General features: G+C 45.0%; 1 long non-coding RNA gene across 1 annotated transcript in view; it reads right to left on the reverse strand.

Moving 5' to 3' along the window:
- Nucleotides 1-6,181, reverse strand: part of LOC138915289 (uncharacterized) — a 50,410-nt gene extending 44,229 nt beyond the window's left edge. Inside the window, exon 1 of the long non-coding RNA XR_011421016.1 lies at nt 5,962-6,181. This is a non-coding gene — a long non-coding RNA (uncharacterized lncRNA). The remainder of the gene's footprint in view (nt 1-5,961) is intronic.
- Nucleotides 6,182-20,549: the final 14,368 nt, after the last annotated feature.

The following is a 20,549-nucleotide window of genomic DNA, read 5'->3' on the forward strand; positions in this document are numbered from 1 at the left end:
TTTGTTGAAGAGACTATTTTTGCTCCATTGTATTGCCTTTGCTCCTTTGTCAAAGATTAGTTGACTATATGTATGGGGGTCTATCTCTAGGCCGATTCTGTTCTATTGATCTATTTGTCCTTTCTCCAATATTACACTGTCTTGATTACCGTAGCTTTATATAGTAAGTCTTGAAATCAAGTAGCATCAGTCCTCCAACATTGCTCTCCTTCAATATTGTGTTGGCTATTCTTGGTCTTTTGCCTCTCCATGTAAACTTTAGAATCAGCTTGATATCCATAAAATAACTTGCTAGTTTTCCCTCAGGGTAGGCCTTGTTAAGAACACCGCACTCTGGGGGCCGGCCCTGTGGCCCAGTGGTAAAGTTCGCGCACTCCACTTTGGCAGCCCAGGGTTTCGCCAGTTCGGATCCTGGGCGCGGATGTGGCACCGCTCATCAGGCCATGCTGAGGCAGCATCCCACATGCCACAACTAGAAGGACCCACAACTAAAAGTACACAACTATGTACCAGGGGCTTTGGGGAGAAAAAGAAAAAATAAAATCTTTTAAAAAAAGGAAAAGAACAGAGTGCTCTGGCATATTTCAAAACAGTTCCTTTTGCCTTCCTCAGGCCATATGCCCTGACGTGATTTTTCTCTGATATTTACTGTGTGATCTGATTGAGCTCCTGGAGGTAAATCTCACAATATTGGGGGCGGGGGGGGGGGCCTATGACTGGGTCCCCCTGGAGTTTTTAACTCTCAGACTATGTCCACACTGAGCCTCCAGCAATTAGAGCTGAGATTTTCCTACCCCAGCACTGGTTCCCGCAGCAGATTCTTCTCACGTGTCTCTGCTGCTCCAGGAAACTGTGACGCTATATTCACCTGTCTCTCTCGGGCAGCAGTTGGCCCTGTGTCCTCCTCTCGCTTATGAATCCAAGAAGAGTTACTGACTTTTCAGTCTGTTCAGCTTTTTCCTTGTTGTCAGGATGGAGTGGTCACTCCCAAGTTCCTTACATGTGGAACTGGAACCAGAAGTCCTGCCTGTGGGTTTTAGACTTCTATTCTTACATACCTTCTAGAGTTTTTATTTTCTTATAGTTTTTTGAATGTACTTCTTTGTATATTATTTTTTAAGGAGTTTGCTCAAGTTATTATATGTACATAACATCAGTATACTGACGTCAACATTTTTCAGTTCAAGTGAAGTGTTAGGTTTTTAACACTCATCCTTTTTCATGGTGTCCTGAATGTACACATGACATTTTCAGATCAGAAGGAGATTTCTTATTATTTACCTTATAGAAAATAACAAGCGTGTGTTTCTCCTATGTCCCTGGAACAATGCAATGACAGCCAGGTCAAATACAAAGACACATACAAAGACTATATTGTAAGTGAGGGACACAGAAAAGTAAATTTGGCCATCTACATACAGGAGAAAGGCAGCTGCCTCCCTCTCCCCTTCTGAGAGAGTTTCCTTGGAAACGCCTTACCCTAATCCTTTGGAATACATAAATATCTCCAGGGTCCAAATAAGTCCATTGTCTCAGCTTTTACAACGTACAAATGTCTGCATGTCCTGGGTTTCATCCCTTTTGAAATTTCTAAAGCCATTACCTAGCAAGATAATGCTCTGGTCTAGGTATCCATCCTGGAATATAACTTTTTTGCTCTTGGGGAGATAAGACAAAACTATTGGATGGAAGCAATTAGCTCTACCATTAGGGAAACAAATGACTGCTGATCTAATCCTAATGATGTGTGAAAAGTAACATATTTCTAGGGGAAGTGAAAACAAAATTTCTCTCTCTGTTTTTTTTGGTTTGTGAGGAAGATTGGCCCTCAGCTAACATCTGTTGCCAATCTTCCTCTTTTTGCTTGAGGAAGATTTTCACTGAGCTAACATCTGTGCCTTCTTCCTCTACTTTATGCGGGATGCCATCACAGCACGGCTTGATGAGCAGTGTTAGGTCCGCCAGTAGGATCCGAACCTGCAAACCCTGGGCCACTGAAGTGGGGTGTGCACACTTAACCACTATGCCACTGGGCTGGCCCCAAACATCTCTATTTTTACTGAATATTAATTTCCAAGTCTCTGGAATCTGAGACTTTTACAGGAACACTGAGAAATCTGGGGAAGATTTATTTTCAAAAAAACACTTTACCTCCCTTTCATTCCTTTTAGTCTTCCTCATTTACATTATGACTGTCTTAGCTATTTTCTCTACATACATTGAGAACCACATCAGAAACTGTAGTAATTTTTGCTTCAACCACCAAACATAATTCAGAAAACTCAAGAGGAAAAGGAAAATCTATTGCATTTACTGAGATCATTACTTTTTCTGTTTTTCTTTCTTCCTTACTGATGATGTGCCAAGATTCTTTCATTTTTTGCTAGCAGCTTTATTGAGATATAATTCACATACATACAATTCACTCATTTAAACTGTACAATTCAATAGTTTTTAGGATATTCAGAGTTGTGCAAGCATTACCACAATTAATTTTAGAACATTTTAATCACCCAAAAAGAAACCCCATTCTCTTCAGCCATCACCCCCCAAGTCCTAGGCAACCACTATTTTCTCTATATATAGATTTGCCTAGTCTGGAGATTTCATATAAATGGAATCTTGCAGTATGTAGTGCCTTCTGACTGGTTTCTTTTACTTAGCATAATATTTTCAAGGTCCATCCATGCTATAGCATGTATCACTACTTCGTTCCTTTTCATTGCCAAATAATATTCCATTATGTGAATATACCACATTTGATTTTTTCATCTATCAGTTAATGGACATTTAGGTTCTTTCCACTTTTCAGCTATTATGAATAAGGCTACTCTGAACATCTATGTACAAACCTTTGCAGGACATATGCTTTCATTTTTCTTGGGTACATATCTAGGAGTGAAACTGCTGAGCTATATAGTAACTCTATGTTTACCTTTTTGAGGAACTGCCAAACTGTTTTCCAAAGCAGCTGCAACCATTCTACATTCCTACCAGCAATGTATGAGGGTTCCAGTTTCTCCTCATCCTTGTCAACACTTGTTATTATCTGTCTTTTTTATAATAGCCATCCTAGTGAGTGGGAGGTACTATCTTATTGTGGTTTTGCTTTGCATTTCTCAGATGACTAATAATGTTGACCCTCTTTATATCTGATTATTGGTCATTTGTATATCTTCTTTGGAGAACTGTCTATTTAGATGTTTTGCTCATTTTCACCTGTTCTTTTAAAATGATTGAATCGTAAGAATTCCTTAGGGGCCAGCCCCATGGCCCAGTGGTTAAGTTCTCGCACTCCACTTCGGCAGCCCAGGGTTTCACTGGTTCGAATCCTGGGCGCAGACATGGCACTGCTCATTGAGCCATGCTGAGGCAGCATCCCACACACCACAACTAGAAGGACCCACAACTAAAAATACACAACTATGTACCGGGGGGCTTTGGGAGAAAAAGGAAAAATAAAATCTTTTAAAAAAAAAGAATTCCTTATATATTATAAATACAAATCCTTTATCAGATATACGATTTGAAAATATCTTTTCCCATTATGTGAGCTATCTTTTCACTTTCTTGATGGTATCTTTTGAAGTACAAAAGTTTAAAATTTTGATGAAATCCAATTTATCTATTTTTCCTGTGGTTCTTGTGCTTTTGGTGTCATATTTAAGAAACCATTGCCAAATCCAAGGTCACAAAGATTTAATCCTATGTTTTCTTCTCAGCGTTTTATAATTTTCGCTCTTAAATTTAGGCCTTTGATATTTTTTGAATTAATTTTTGTATATAATATAAGGTAGGAGTTAAGATCATTCCTTCACCATTTCCTTTCTGTTTTAAGAACTTCCTTTAGCCATTCTTTTATGATAGTTCTACTGGCAACAGATTCTCTTAGTTTTTCTTCATCTGAGAATGTCTTGACTTATCCTTCATTCCTAAAGGATATTTTCACTTGATATAGAATTGTGAGTTGACAGTTCTTTTCTTTTAGCACTTGAAAAAATGTTATGCTACCTCTTCTGGCCTCTATGATTTCTGATGAGAAATCCCCTGTGATTTGAATATTTTTCCTTTATGGATAAGGTGTCATTTTTCTGTCATGGATATTAAAATTTTTTTCTTTGTCTTTAGTTTACAGAATTTTTATTATGATATGTCTTGGTGTGACCTTCTTTGGGCTTATCCTGTTCAGGATTTGCTGAACTTCTTAAATCTGTAGGTATGCATCTTTTGTCAAATTTGGGACATTTTCAGCTATTATTCCTTTGAACACTTTTTCAGCCCCACAGTCTTTCTCATCTTCTTCTGAGACTCCAGGGACACAAGTATTTGATCTTTTGTTATAATCCCACAGGTCCCTGATGCTCTGTTATTGTTTTTAACCTGGTTTTTCTCTTTGCCCAGATTGGGTAATTTTTCTATTCTTTGATTATTGTTTACATGTTTGTTTCCCTTTTATATAGATGTATAATTTATGATAGTCTATGTTTTATATCTAAGGTTATATGATTTATATGTATAAATATTTCTAATAACCGTAATTATAATAATTATTATTTGCCTACAAGCCTCAGGACACCTCCCTCCTCCATCCCACTCGAATAATGAATCTCAGTGTCAGATGCCCACTTGCCCATTCGGACTGCTTGTGTCACCTCTAAACAGGTTCCACTCCTCTCCTGACCTCCACCTCACCCTCGTGCCTTTGCCCACATCTGCTTAATCTCAGGGGACCATGTCAAAGCCGTTTCACCATAAGCCTGTTAACAAGATGACCTCTAGACGTGGCATTTCAAAGCAAGAAGCTAGGCACAGAAAACTGCTAACGGACAACTGGTTAACCACGTGTTTGGGCACCTCTACCCAGACTCCAGTACAGAGTCTGGCCTACACCACCTATCAAGCAAACCCAAAACCTCTTCAAAACTTCCCCCAACCCAACGGTCAGAGTCACACTGCGACAGCAGCTTATCCCAGGAGCCCAGCAAGGAGTGAGGGACCAGGCTCTGCCCCAAAGGAAGTGCAATGGGGGGAACATCCAAGGCCCAATCTGGGGAGAGACCCTTACATGCAAGTACAGGGAGTCTCTCAACTTCCAGGATGCCCAGGGCCCCAAGGGCCAAAGCCCCAGGATCCTGGCACGGGCTCCAGGGGCACCAGGTCTATGTCTGCCAAGGCCAAAAGCTGCAGCAAACCGAACTCAGGGTTACGTTTTCACATCAGAAAAGAACGTGTCAGGCTGCCAGAGGAAATGAATGGGAGCCCGCCTGATAATACCCAGTGCCATCGGCCTTGGCCACCTTCCACCCCCTGACAGCAGCCCATCTCCTCTTCCTTCCAGCATAAGCTGGTCCCATAGGGAAAACAATGGCCTTTACTCCCAGAACCCATGCATACTAACGAGTACACAAGATACAGCTGGTCCTAAGGCACCTTGGGCTACCCATCCTGAACACCACGATCCAGAAAGAGCTAGGGCTTGGTCACTTAGTGCACTTCACACAGTAGGTTTTAGGAAAAAAAGAAACACACACACTCCCTTACGCACACACAAAAACCCAGGCACATCGCGCTCATCCTCGGGGGCCCACTGTTCCTCCTGGCAGCTGCGAGGTTTCTGCAATTCGACCCAGGAGACGACCGCTGCCTGAGCCTTTTCCCCAAGAACAGCCTCAATGCATTGCTCTCTCTTCGGATCCAGCCCGCCTGCCAGCACCCTGCGATGGGGGAGCTGGCCCCTTCACCTAAGCCCCTCCATCAGGAGATGTTCTCCTATTTTGAACACCATAAGGGACATCTGATGACGGGGGTGATGCCTGGTGGGGGAGGGAAGAAGGGTGGAGGAACCATGGGGAGGGGTGAGGGAGCAGGGTGGAGGATAGTGCTTTCCTGGAAGGCAAATAAGAGTCCGCGGATGGAGGCCGCAGGGTGCACTTTCTGGCTTAAGGTGTGTGGGGGAAGTACCTGAGGGTCCGATGGAGGGACACGAAGAAGATTGGCTGGGATGCGCTGAGCTTCACGGGAAGCTCAGAGAATGGTGGTACCAGACCCAACGCACTGCAACCATGACCACGCTTCCCAGAGAAAGCAGAATCTCGCGGGAACTCGGAAGATCTACGAGGCCGACAGGGGTCCTGGGATGAGAAACACCTGGGTGCCCGGGGCCCCTTGTCTCAGACTCCTCGTTAAAGTGTTTGGTTCTTGTCACCTATCAACTAGACCCCACTTCTCATCGACGCCTTATCCCCTCTCCCCTCCTCAGAGTCACAGTACAGCGACGCCTGCCCCAGGGGCCCAGCCAGTGCCCCCAAAAGGCTTGGGCCCGAAGACTGCAGGCCCGGGGCAGCCCGAGGCCAGAACAGACGAATGAACTGCGCATGTGTAGCGCAAATCTAGAGCCTCCCGGGAGGCTTAAGGCCCCGGGGGAGCAACTGAAGCTTCAGGTGCAGAACGCTGGGACCTCCGTCCAGTGTCTGCCAAGGTCCAAGGCCGCAAGCACCGAAGGCGCCTTTCCATTCTGAAATTTTCAAGTTCACTCATTCCCACCCCCACCTCCCCCGCCGCCCCCATCCTCTTTGCTCTACTGTTGAGCCCATCCAATGAGCTTTTCATTTCAATTATTGCAATCTTTTAGTTCTAAAGTTTCCATTTGGGTCTTCTTTCCTGTATCTTCTGTTTCTTTGCTGAGTCTTACTATTTGCTGAGAATTTTTATTTTTTCATTTATTTCAAGCAAGTTCATAATTGCTCATTGAAGCATTTTTTTTTTATGGTGGCTGCTCTAAAATCCTTGTCAGATAATAATAAAATGCGTGTTGTGTCAGCATTGCTGTCTGTTATCTTTTCTCACTCAAGGTATGACAAGTGATCTTCGCTTGGGCAGTCTTGCTGGCTGCCTCTTTCCTGATCCTTTAGCTGAAGGGAGCAGGCTTTTCGCGGGGGACGGGGAGGAGGGGTGTCTGTGCTCTTTGGTGTCTCCAGGTTGCCGGCTTCTCTAGCACGCAGTCTAGGCATATAAGGCAGAACGGAAACGAAAACAAAAAAACAGAGAATTCACTGTCATTTTCCCCTTAGGTCCTAAGTCCCTAGCTGATCTGCCTTCTTCTCTCCACCTTTTAGTGTCTTCTTCTTTTCGTTTTATATATGAGATAGGGTTTTTAGTTGTACTTAGCAGGACAAATAGGGAGAAGTGTGTTTATTCCATCCGGAACTCTTTATTCCAGTGTGATTGTTGTCTAGAACTATAAATGCCCCTTTTCATTCAACATTTTTTAACATTTTAATGTTCCTGAAGTTGGGACATGTGTACATGCAATGCAGTCTCCTTTTATGAACTCTGTGGCACACTTCACTGTTGTGCTTGGTTTATAGGCGGTCTGTACCTTTACCATCTGTATTGGTTTTCTATGGCTGCTGTAGCAGATTACCAAAAACTTAGTGGCTTAAAAAACACAAATGTATTGTCCTGCAGGTTTGTTGGCTAGAAGTCTGACACGGGCTAAAATTAACGTGCTGGCAGGGCTGTGTCCCTTTCTGTAGGATCTAGAGGAGAATCTCTTTCTTGCTTTGCCAGCATCTAGAGGCTGCCTGCATCCCTTGGCTCATAGTCCCCTTCCTCCATCTGCAAAGCCAGCAATGGCAGCTCAAGTTCTCATGTTTTATCACTCTGACCTCCTCTTCTGCCTCCCTTTGTTTAAGGACCTTTGTAATTACAATGGGCCCAACTGGATAATACAGGATAATCTCTCTATCAGTGTCAGCTGAATAGCAACCCTAATTCCATCTGCAAGAATCTTAATTCTCCTTTATCATATAACCTAACCTACTCACAGTTTCTTGGGATTAGAATGTAGACATCTTCGAGGGGCCGTTATTCTGCCTACCACACCATCTGATTTAATGTAGGTGAATACACTTGGTGGACGTCAGCTCTGATTCTGGTAGTAGTATCCTAATAAGAATAACAAGGAAACACCAGAACTCTGGGAAGCAGGTATCATTACTGCTACCTCTCTTTGCAGATAGAAAAATTGAGGTCCTGGAAGATTTAGTATCTTTTCCCAGGTCACAAGACTGTTGCTGTGGGGTTTCCTAGAGCAGGATTGGGGCTTCAGGGTCAAATGCCTGAAGCAGGCGTCTTTCCAGGCAGAGGAGACCCCCTCCCCACCACCGTGTGTTGGCAGCCCCTTCTGCACCAGAAAACGTCCAGTTCTCAGAGTCAGAAACTGCTGAATTCAAAACTGGCCATGAAAAATCAAAAGGACCCCTGCCTTCCAGAACCTGTGGGAACAGTCTAGCCCTACCTGAGACACATCACTGCTAAGACTACAGCCTCAGGTCTCCCTGACCTCTGTGTCCTGGGTTGGGGAAAGAGGGTTGTCACAGTGAGAGCTAGTGGTGGGATGAATGCTGCAGTGACACCTCCCCACCCTTCCCCGGGTCCCAGGTCTTAGTGACCAGCCCAATATGTGATGTGTCCCTTGCTTGAGGGAGGGCTGCATGGAGGCTGACACCATGCTGAGTAAGAGCAAGGGCATCCAGGGGATGTGGCCCCAACTCACCCACCCCTCCTGGGCCATAGTCCGCCATAGAACATGTCAGCTTTAAGGGAACAAGTGGTAGTTGCATACCGGGCCAACTTGTGTAGCAGGCAGTGGGGAGAGAGCATTGGCTCCATGATCCCACTTCCTCCCACCTGGGCTCCCCTCCATTGGTCTCTGTGAAGCAATCTTTAAGGGGGTCTGGGAGGCACTCTATGGGTACCAGGGGTTAGACACTCCAGTAACCCAGGAGAATTTCCCCTCACAGCTGAGCTTGTCACCCACCAAAATGCCCTTGGAGGAAGCCTAAAGAAGAGTTCTCAAAGTGTGACCCCTGGACTGGTTAGGAGTCAAGTTCTCGGGCCCTACCCAGACCTAATGTATCAGAAGCTCTGGGGTTCACTCTGATGCACTAGAGTTTTTGTTAAAGCATAATTTTTAACAAAAAGTAAAACTATGACTCTGATAGATATAAAATGAACATGTGTCAAAGATTTTATTTAACTCATTATCAAGAAAATCTGTGGGATGTTACAATCAGTTCAAAGGAAAAACCAAGAACAGACACATTTAAACCTCAGAAATATTGAAATGAACTTGCAAATGGATCCAAAATTGGCTTTTCCACATGGAGGAAGCGTTGTCTCTCCAGCAGAGAATGTTCATTTGCTTGTCTGTGGTCAAGAACCATTTTGCATTGTTATGAGTCATCCACAATTAACAGAGTTATAAAATAGTACTGCCGTATTAAAAGGCCAGAATCAGATAACCCCAAAGGCTGCAATTTGCACAATAGATCCCCTGAAAGCACACATTTTCCCCTGCATTTGAGAATCCCCAGCTGAAAGGACCCAACAGAATTTGCTGCCCCCATGACGAGGCCTGCTGGGGGCAACACCCTCAGTGAAGCCCAGGACTCTTAGTTAACCCTGGAAACCCAGCCCCATCCCCTTCCTGATGAGTGAGAGAGGCTCGGGCAGCCCCTTGAGTTGCATGTTGCTTGTCACCTTGACAAGGACTTTGGATTCCCACAGTGAGGACCATCATGGCATCATAGTAACAGTAACACACCACTGAATGCCTCCAAACCCGCTGGGAGCAAGCAATTTCTTTTGTTGGAGTCTATAAAATAACTTGCTTCTAAAAGGCATGAATTTGCCAGGGAATACCCAGCTTTAATTACCAACAGACATTGCCAGACATTGCAGGTCTTTAGAGCAAATATCTACCCAAATGACTGGAATTGTCTCTAAAACCTCAAAGTGTGGCGTTTTTATGGCTTTCCACCTATTTTTAGCAGTGGGAAGCAAGGAGTCAGAGCTGCTGGAGGAATCCAGCTTTTGTGAAAGGACTACAGTGAGAGAGACTTAGGCATGGGGCATGGGAGGGCTGGGGACAGACCACAGGAGCTGCAGTCACCCATCACCTCTGCCACCAACCCTGCCATGTGTCATCGTGTTTGACTTTTCTCAGCCTGGCCCAGATCCCCACTCTGCAATGACTGAGATGGGAGGGCGCTGGGGAAGGAGGCCCCAGTGTGGTTTAATTACAGAAATAGTGCTCCATGAGCCAGAGCAGGGCAAGCAGACGGAGGCCAATGTCATTCCCAGATCAAATAATGCACCCCCGACAAAGCAGGGGGAACTTCTTAGAGCAGAAAATATGCCCAAAAGCAACCACACAGTGCCTGGCACACAGTAGTTCCTCAAGAAATGTGTTTAACCAATCTTGACGGCATTCATTATGCCCTGTTCTTGTGGACACTGGACTCCCTACCCCTCTTTTATCCTGCAGGAGGGGGTTTACCCTCAGCTTAAAATTGACCAGCTGATCTAGGCCGCTGGGGAGGCCACAACAGAGCAGGCTCAGTGCGGCCTGTGCACAGGCCCCACAGGAGCACGCACTTATGGCCTGGAGAGTCAGAGCTGGGTGTGGAGGGGCATGGACAGAAGGGACAGTGCCCCTGGAGAGGCCAAGATGGTGAGCGGGGGAGGGGCACAGCCCCAAAAGGCTAAAATGGAAAAAAGGACATCCAGGAGTTTCCCAGTCTGGGTTCCATGGAATCTTAAAAGGTGTTCTGTGGAAAATGGATACTCCAGTTACAAGGTCTGGGAAACTATGGGTTGGACAAATTTAGGCAAGTGTCTCTTGTTTCGCTGGGTCTCACCAGGGGTGACTCCAGCCAGGGATGCAAGATAAGGGTGCCAGATTCTGTGAGCAGAGTGTCCTCTGGAGGAAATACCTATGGATGCAATAGGCAGGCTTGTCTAGGCCAACCCCTCCTTTCCAGATAAGGACCCTGAGACTCCAGGGAGGCTGAGAGGCTCATCTGGGGCCTGCTGAGCTGTGAATGGGTCCCTATCCTGAGAGAGAGAGGAAGCGCCTTCTCCTCACTTGCCCACAGTGTCTCTGGGGGTCAGGGACCATGCCCAGAGCCCTTGGAGTCGGAGCTGGGGCCAGTTGGCACAGGGTCAACTCCAAGAGGAGCCTGTAATGGGGAGCCCTAGCAGTCCCCTTGCAGGTGGGTGCTGCATGTGGGGTGCAGCCAAGTGGATTCCTTTGTTCCGAGGACACGGCATGAGGAAATGCGGACTGTGGAAGACAGGATAATGAAGGAGCTGGCTAAGGTGGCTTCCCCCCAAGGTGGTCCCTGAGGAACCTAGGGGTCCCCTAGAAGTCAGGGGGCTTCCAAACAGACAGGCCTAGGGTCTCTGTCCTGGCCCTTTCGCTGGTCTGAGTCAGTGGCCCCAGAGTGAGTCTCTGGGCTCTAGCCTCATCTGCCACAAGCACTGGAAATAATGGTGGAGGGCCTTAGCTCTGGGATTGGCCCAAGAGATGCTCAGCCCGCTTCCTCCCACCAGCCCTGATAGTGCCGTGGGGGCTGCCAGGAGGGCAGCCTGGCTCACTGCATCCTGCAGGAGGTGAGCAAATGTCAGAAGTCCCGTGTTTGGACTCCCTGATCCCCAGGGTCTCGAAAGGGTCTGGGCAGTGTCTACTTCCACTCCTGAGTCCAGCCCTGCACCTCAGGCCCCGGACTGCAGCCTGGTTGGGACTTCCTTTGGGCTATTATAGCACATCCTGACCCGGTCTTTCTGCCACCTGCCCCCTCTCCCTCCACTCCACACACACACCCCTGGCGGCCAGACTCATCTTTGAGCAGGCAGTCAGTTAACACTGGGCTCCAGCTTTTGTGCAAGCAACGGGCAAAGAACGCTGAGCAAGATCCACACTTCATCCTTAGGAATACTGGGGCCCAACACAATGGTGGGCACAGAGCAGGCTCTCCCTACAAGCTTGCTGGCTGACTGACTTCCTTAGCAATGAACAAGATGTGTGTGGATGCTGCCCACATATTCTCACAGTCCAGCAGGGGAAACTGGTGTGAATTAAACAATTGCAAATGATTAAGCTAATAATTGCCAGCATGGTAATGACCAGGAGAGAAAAGCACGGAAATCTGTGGGAGCCGCGGTCTGAGCTGGGCGGGTGGGGAGTGGCCGGTAGGCTTCCCTGAGGAAGTGAGATTTAAGCTCAGACCTGAAGGAAGAGAAAGAGCTGGCTGATTAAAGAGCAGAAGAAAGAACTTTCCAGCTGGAGGGAATAGCATTTATGGGACCCTGAAGCACAGCTACCATCATAGCTCTCTCTCAGCTTAGATTCCCTCAGAGGCTCCCTGTGACCACCGTCCAGCAAAACCCACACTCCTCACCTGGGCCCCCTGCACTCAGACCAAGCCCTTCTCTCAGACTCCTATCCTGCTGCTCTCCATGAGAGCTCAGGACCCAGCCAGATGGGCTGTTGTCCCCAGAGCCTGCCTTGTGCCTGCGGCTCTTTGCCTTGGCCCTGGTGCTGAGGCTCCTGGGGCCGCCCTTTCCTCTCATCTCCACTTGTTCCAATCCTTCCCTCGGTTCTGGTTCCGGGTGAGGTAGAGTAGGCACACCCCACCCTGTGTGGCCCACTGAATGCAACTGTACCCCTTGGACAGCACGCACGGAGCAGCTCTCTGAGGACTGGCATAATAGTGTTACCAGTGCAGTGGGTTCTTGTTGTCCCCCAGGATAGAAATCAAGAGCGACAACAAATGGGAGTAGAAAAGTAGAAGTTTATTAGCTTGTGCACAAGAGAGGCACAAGGGAGCCGGTGTGGAAAGGAAAGGGGCGAGTGACCAGCTCATTTGAGAGCGGGATTGTGGGGCTTTTATTAGACAAGGGCTGAGGAGGAGGGCCTTGTCATGGCATGTAGGGGTGGGGTTTTTCTTGCACTTGCACTGTTGTTCCACGTGCCACCACATGTGTTGCATGCATCAGTAGCATGCTAGCTCTCCAGCCCTGGGTGTGATTTTTACTATGGTAATGGGGCTAGGGTCACCTTCAGTCAACCCCTGGGTGTTAGGGTGCGTGCATAAACCCAAGAAAGTCCCAAGCCTGCGGAATGTGGATCTTGGTCTCTGTCTGATTCTCCCAGCTTGCCAATTGGTTAGGGGCCTTATCTTGTTAGGCCAGGGGTCTTTTGTCAGGCTTGTTCCTGTCTCAGTAGCAGGTGGATTGGGGAAGGAGAGCGGAATATGAAGCACCCAGCACCAGCAATGAGTTCACTGCTTCTGTTCTCCACTATCCCCCTGCCTGGGCTCGAGGCAGCCCCAGACCTGCCAGTGGATCTGGGCAGCAATGGCTGTGATCTGGGCAGTGAAGGGCTTGATCAGCAGTTTGATTCTAGTCGCTCTCATCAGAGAATCCTTACTGAGTACATCTGCTTGGTGACACAACTATCCCACCAGCGGTGGTGATTTGTTTCCACACTTTGCTGCCCCAGAGGGGTATCTGTAATCCGTCAGTCCAGAGTCTTCCCCACAGCAGGCCAGATGGACAGGCCATTGGTAACAGCTCAGAGTCAGTAAACATGGAGCAAGGTTCGTCGAGGGGCATATTGGCCAGAGCAATTAGGACTGCAGTGAACTCTGCCTCCTGAGCAAACAGTCATGGACACTTTCTGCTCCAGGGAGACAGTGCAAACAGCTGCAACAGTGCCGTAGCCCCATCAATTTGACTAAATCACCAGTGCACCAGGCCAAGCAATTTAGGGGAATCTTTGTGAATCGAGGACCCCATTGAGTCAGTGACTTTGCTTTGGGGACATAGTGGAATGTACTGTTTCCCCTAAAAGGGTTGCTGTCACTTTTTCATGTAAAGCTGAGATGCTAATAGAGCTAGGCATACTGGTTCTAGAATATGCCATTTCCTTTTGAACAGAGAGGGCTGTTGGGCTCTTTCTGCCTTGTTAGTCATTGAATCTGAGTTGACCCATCCCCAAAATGGGGATGTCAGGCTAAAGAGTCACAAGGCATCCATGAGTCAGGCATGCCGTTTCAATAAGAGCTTGGTAATAATTTCCTCCAAAAAAAGAAAAAACACTGTTACAGACAAAGAAGTGTACTTGGAGCCTTGTCCGCCAGGTGGCACTGTTATTCTAGGAAACGCCTCTGAGTAGTCTGGCAGCCATTAAATCTTTAAATTTAAATCTGCTGTAATTCTACACTGTTTCTGCTGACCACCAGGGATGGTTTGTAGAGGAAAGAGTGGAGGGGAGGTTGCAGTCTACACGTGCTTCTAGCACTTCTGTACGTGCAGCGATCCCACATGGGAGAGTCCCCTCTGACAACAGGACAGGAAGCACAGACACAGAACACATCAGTTCCTACTATCCGTTCAGTGGTGGCAGCCGCAACCACAGTGCAGTGAATCAGCCCACAGGGTCCAGCCCACAAGGCCGCTTAGGGTTTCCTTACCCTCTGCAGACTTCACCAAAACCCCATCAGTTGAATTCAGGAAACTTTTTTCTCCATGGGAACATGGACCAACGGGTCTAACACACACAGCAGCCAGGGACTATAGCAGCATGAGTCTCTAACACCAGGAGACTGTGTTATCCCCTGGCTGAGAGCTCAGGACACACAGGGGGTGGTGGAGGCTAGCCCATGGGGGACAAGGGAAGCAGCAGGAAGGAAACTTAACGTCAGCTTCTTTCCTCCCCTCCTCAGGAGTCTATTCCTGAGTGTGGGCACTTCTTCCTCCCAGCGTCTGATGCATGGGCCCACAGGCTTCCTTATTCCTCTGTACAGGCCACCCCCTTCCAACCTGCAGTCCTCAGTGCTTTGGAGGAACTGTCCCTTCCCCCATACCAAGTGACAGGGCTTTGCAGTCTTGGCACACACAGTAGGAGATGCAGGAGAGCAAGAAGCTCAAGGAGAATCGTCTTTCCCAACACTGAAAACATTATTTAAAAAGATAATGTGGAAAACATATTAGGGGCCAGCCCAGTGGCTGACTGGTTAAGTACGTGCACTCGGCTTGGTGGCCCAGGGGTTTCGCTGGTTTAGATCCTGGGACTGGACCTAGCACCACTCATCAAGCCGTGGTGGGGCAGATTGCCACATAGCACAGTCAGAGGGACCTACAACTAGAATATACAACCAGGTACTGGGGGGCTTTGGGGAGAAGCAAACAAAAAGAAGATTGGCAATAGATGTTAGCTCAGGTGCCAATGTTTAAAAAAAAATTAGATAACAATGTGGAATACTAAAAAAAAAAGTTCAAGTAACCCAGAGAAAGATAGGAAAGGGAAAACAGAGGAATGAAAAACAAGGGGAACAAACAGAAAAAGATAAAATGGGAGGCTAAGATCCAAACATACCGATTATGTTAAATGTAAGTGCAGTAAACACACTAATTAAAAGATAGAGATCGGCAGAATGGACTTTTTAAAAACGACCCAAGTGCATGCTGTCTACAAGAAACTCTCTTCAAATATTATGAGGTTAAAAAGAAAAAGTATGAAAAAAACTATACCATGGAAGCCCTAACAAACCAAAGAAGGGCGACCATATTACTATCAAAGTAAACTTCAGGGCAAAAGAAATTACCAGAGTTAAAGAGAGACGTTACATATTGATAGAAGAATCGATTCACCAAGAAGGCATAATAATTCTAAATGTATCTGAGGATAGAGCCTCAAGATAGAAGAAGCAAAAATTGTCAGAGCAGAAAAGGAGTAAATATATCCACAATTATACTTGGAAACTGCAACACTCCTTTCTGTGTAATATGTAGAAATAGTAGACAGAAAATTAACAAGGATAAAACTGAACAATATTGTCAACTAACGTGAATTAATTATTTATAGAACACTCCACACAATACCAGAAGACTACGCAGTCTTTTCAAGTGCATGTGGAACATTAACGAAGATAGACCATATCATGAGTTGTAAATCAAAAAGGATTGAAATTATACAAAATATGTTTTCTGACTATAATGGAATTAAACTAGAAATCAATAATAGGAGGATAATGGAAAAATCTCCAAACACTAGGAGAGAAACAACACTCTTTAAAAAAAGAAATCTCAAAGGAAATTATAAAATATATTAAAATGAAAGAAAATTAATATATAACTTATCAAAATTTGGGGGGATCTAGCTAAAGGAGGAGGGGAATTTACTGCATTAAACCCTTATATTACAAAATAAGAAATGTCTCAAAGCAGCTATCTAAGCTTCCCTCATAAGAAACTGAGGAGTGTGGGAAGGGAATAAAATAAACCCAAAGCAAGTAGGAGGAAGGAAATAATAAAGAGCAGTTATTAATGAAATTGAAAAACGGAGAAAATGAATAGATGGTTCTTTGAAAGACCAATACAATTAATGTACCTCTAGTCAGACTGACAAACAAAAAAGAGAGAAGACAGAAATGACCAAACCAGGAATGAGAAAGAGAATAAAACTATAGACCCCATAGACATTAGAACAATAATAACATCCCTATGCAAATGAATCTGACAAACTACATGAAATGGACCAAATCCTCAAAATCCACAAACTATCAAAACTCACCCAATGTGAAACAGATAACTTGAAGAGTCCTACAGCAATTTTAAAAGTGGAATCTATAGTTTTGGGTTTTTTTTCAATTTTTACATTATTGCTTGTCAGTCATGTTGTAGGTGTACCACTTCACCCTTTGTGCCCACCCCCCACCCCGCCTTTCCCCTGGTAACCAATAATCTGTTCTCTTAGTCTACATGTTTAACTTCCACATGTGAGTGGAGTCATACAGAGATTGTCTTTCTCTATCTGGCTTATTTCACTTAACATAATACTCTCAAGGTCCATCCACGCTGTGTGAATGGGACAATTTTATTCTTTTTCATGGCTGAGTAGTATTCCCCTATATATATATACACCATATCTTCTTTATCCAATCATCAGTTGTTGGGCACTTACATTGCTTCCACATCTTGGCTATTGTAAATAATGCTGCAATGAACATAGGGGTGCATGGGACTTTTGGAATTGCTGATTTCAAGTTCTTTGGATAGATACCCAGTAGTAGGATGGCTGGGTCATATGGTATTTCTATTTTTAATTTTTTGAGAAATCTCCATACTGTTTTCCATAGTGGCTGCACCAGTTTGCATCCCCACCAGCAGTGTATGAGGGTTCCTTCTTCTCCGCAACCTCTCCAACATTTGTTACTTTTTGTTGTGGTTATTTTTGCCATTCTAATGGGTGTAAGGTGATATCTTAGTGTAGTTTTGATTTGCATTTCCCTGATGATCAGTGATGATGAACATCTTTTCACGTGCCTGTTGGGCATCCGTATATCTTCTTTGTAGAAATGTCTGTTCATGTCTCCTGCCCATTTAAAAATGGAATCTGTAGTTTTAAACTGTACTTTAAAAATCTCCAAGCCCTGAAGTTTTCGTTGATAAATTCTTTTCTTTTAATATAACAGCTTTTTTGGGATATAATTCACAGACCACGCAATTCACACATTTAAAATCTACAAGTCAATAGTTTTTGGTATATTCAGAGTTGTGTAGCCATCACCACAATCAATTTTAGAACATTTTTTATCACTCCAAAAGGAAATCCTGTATCCATTAGCAATCACTCCCATTTCCTCCCAACTCTTCAGCCCCAGGTGACCACTAATCTACTTTCTGTCTTGATGGATTTGCCTATTCGGGACATTTCCTATGAATGGAATCACACAATATGTGGTTTTTGTGACTGGTCTCTTTCTCTTACCATAGTATTTTCAAGGTTCATCCATGTCGTAGCGTGTGTAAATACTTCATTCCTTTTTATGGTCAGACAATAGTCCATTATATGGATGTACCACATTTGACTGATCCTTTCATCGTGATGGGCTTTTGGGTTGTTTCTACTTTTTAGCTATCATGAATAACACACCTACAAACATTTGTGTACTAGTTATACGTTTTCATTTCTCTTGAGTATATGCTTAGGAGTGGCATTGCTGGGTCATATGGTAACTCTATGTTTATCTTTTTGAGGAACTGACTTTTCCAAAGCAGCTGTATCATTTACATTCCCACCAACGGTATATGAGGTTTCCTTACAACACTAATTATAATTTGTCTTTTAAAAAAAATCTGGCCATTCTAGTGAGTGTGAAATTGTATCTCATTATGGTTTTGATTTGCAATTTCCTGATGGCTAATGATGTTGAGGCCTCTGTTCATCTGCTTATTGGTCATTTATATGTCCCCTTGGGAAAGATATCTATTCAGACTCTTTACCTGTTTTTTAATTAGGTTATTTGTCTTTTGTTATTGAATTGCAAATTTTCTTTTTTTTCTTTGCTGCAGAAGATTCATTCTGAGCTAAGAAGCACTGCCAATCTTCCTCTTTTTGTATGTGAGCCGCCACCACAGCATGGCCACAGACAGGTGAGGGGTGTATGTCCACGCCCAGGGTACCAAACCCGGGCTGCCAAAGCACAGTGCACCAACTAACCACTAGACCCTGGGGCTGGCCCGCAAGTGTTCTTTATGTATTCTAGATACAAGTCCCTTATCAGATATGATATTTGCAAATATTTTCTCCTATTCTGTAAGTTGTCTTTTCACTTTCTTGGTGGTCTCCTTAGAAGCAAAAAAGTTTTTAATTTTGGTGAGGTCCATTTAATCTCTTTTCTTTTGTTGCTTGTGCTTTTGGTGTCACATCTAAGAATGCTTGCTCGAATTCAAGGTCATAAATGTTTACGCCTACATTTTTTTTCTAAGAATTTTATAGTTTTAGCTCAACATTTAGGTGTAGGATCCGTCTAAGTTAATTTTTTTTTTTTTGAAGATTTCAACTCTTCTTTTTTTTTTAAAGATTTTATTTTTCCTTTTTCTCCCCAAAGCCCCCTGGTACATAGCTGTGTATTTTTAGTTGTGGGTCCTTCTAGCTGTGGTATGTGGGATGCCACCTGAGCATGGCTTGATGAGCAGTGCCATGTCGGCTCCCAGGATCCGAACAGGCGAAACCCTGGGCCACCAAAGCGGGGGGTGCAAACTTAATCACTGGGCCATGGAGTCGGGCCCTGAGTTAATTTTTATATATGGTGCGAGGAAGGGATATTTGCTTGTGAATATCCAATTGTCTCAGTACCATTTACTAAGAAAACCGTTCTTTCCCTATTTAATTTTCTTGGCACCCTTGTTGAAAATCAATTGACTATAAATATGAGTGTTTACTTCTGGACTCTCAAATCTATTTCATTGGTCTGTATGTCTATCCTTATGCCAGTACCACACTTTCTTGACATTGTAGCTTTGTAGTAAATTTGAAATGAGCAAGTGTGTGTCCTCCAACTTCGTTCTTCTTTTTCAAGGTTGTTTTGGCTGTTCTGGGTCCTTGGCATTTCCATATGAATTTTAAGATCAGATTGTCAATTTCAGCCAAAAAGGCACTTGGGATTTCACAGGGATTGTGCTGAAGCCGTAGATTAATTAGGGAGTGTTGCCACCTTAAAAATACTAACTCTTCCAACTCATAAACATGGTTTGTCTTCATTTATTTAGGTCTTCTTTAATTTTTTTCAAAAATGTTTTATAGTTTTCAGTGTTCAAGGCCTGAGCTTCTTTAAATTTATTCCTGATTTATTTTTTCATGCTATTATAAATGGAATTTTCTTTCTTTTCTTTCTTTCTTTCTTTTTTTTTTTTTTTTTGAGGAAGATTAGTCCTGAGCTAACTACTGCCAGTCCTCCTCTTTTTTTTTGCTGAGGGAGCCTGGCCCTGAGCTAACATCTGTGCCCATCTTCCTCCACTTTATGTGTGGGACGTCTACCACAACATGGCTTGCCAAGGGTGCCATGTCCACACTCGGGATCCAAACCGGCAAACCCCAGGCCACTGAAGTGGAACATGTGAACTTAACTGCTGCACCACTGGGCCGGCCCCTCCTGAGGATTTTCTCTGTTCAAGATCATGTCATCTGTAAACAGAGATAGTCTGAGGGAAGATCGCATAAGATAGAGCATGTGTCTGGGACATGGTGATCTCTCCCCAGATGACAGTTTGTCTCATGCATCTTTGTTAGGATCCCCTCGTGCTCCCAAAGGTGGGGGCCCCTCTCCTCAGCAGAGTCAGCCGTCTGAAGGCTGTCCCTGCCTGGCTGGATTCCCAAGAGATGAGCTGCATGGATGCTGCCCCTGCCTGAACCGGTTCACTCTGGTTCAGCCCCCAACGCCTCCTTCAGTCCCATCATTAGCCCCCGGCTCCAGCTCCTTCTTCCAGGCAGACAGCAATCCCAGACCCAAAGTGTGCCCATCCTCATGGTGTCCCCAAAACAGAGACAGAAGAAGGGAGTGGAGGTTTTCACAATCCCACATTTCTTCCTCCCAAGGTAGGGCCTCCACTTGCGAGTCCTGGGGGGAGGGGTTCTTTGAGGAGGCAGTGGAGAAAGACATGAGGAGAATGACCCACCTTAGCATAGGGTCCTTCCAACCAAACTCTGAATGACTCCACGTACATAGAATTAAAAAGAGCTACATAAAAGTTAATTTTATATCAAACATTTTAATATCTAGAAATTCTGCACCTACACATATTACATACCTGTATAGCAGTTTCCAAAAACTCAACACATTTTTACTGCTTGCCTACTTGGGCTGGGCCCTGCTCCTGGTGCCCAGACAACAGCCCAACCCAGAGGTGCCCCCGGT

This window comes from Equus caballus, chromosome 8 (genome assembly GCF_041296265.1).
Source record: "Equus caballus isolate H_3958 breed thoroughbred chromosome 8, TB-T2T, whole genome shotgun sequence".
Lineage (NCBI taxonomy): Eukaryota > Metazoa > Chordata > Mammalia > Perissodactyla > Equidae > Equus > Equus caballus.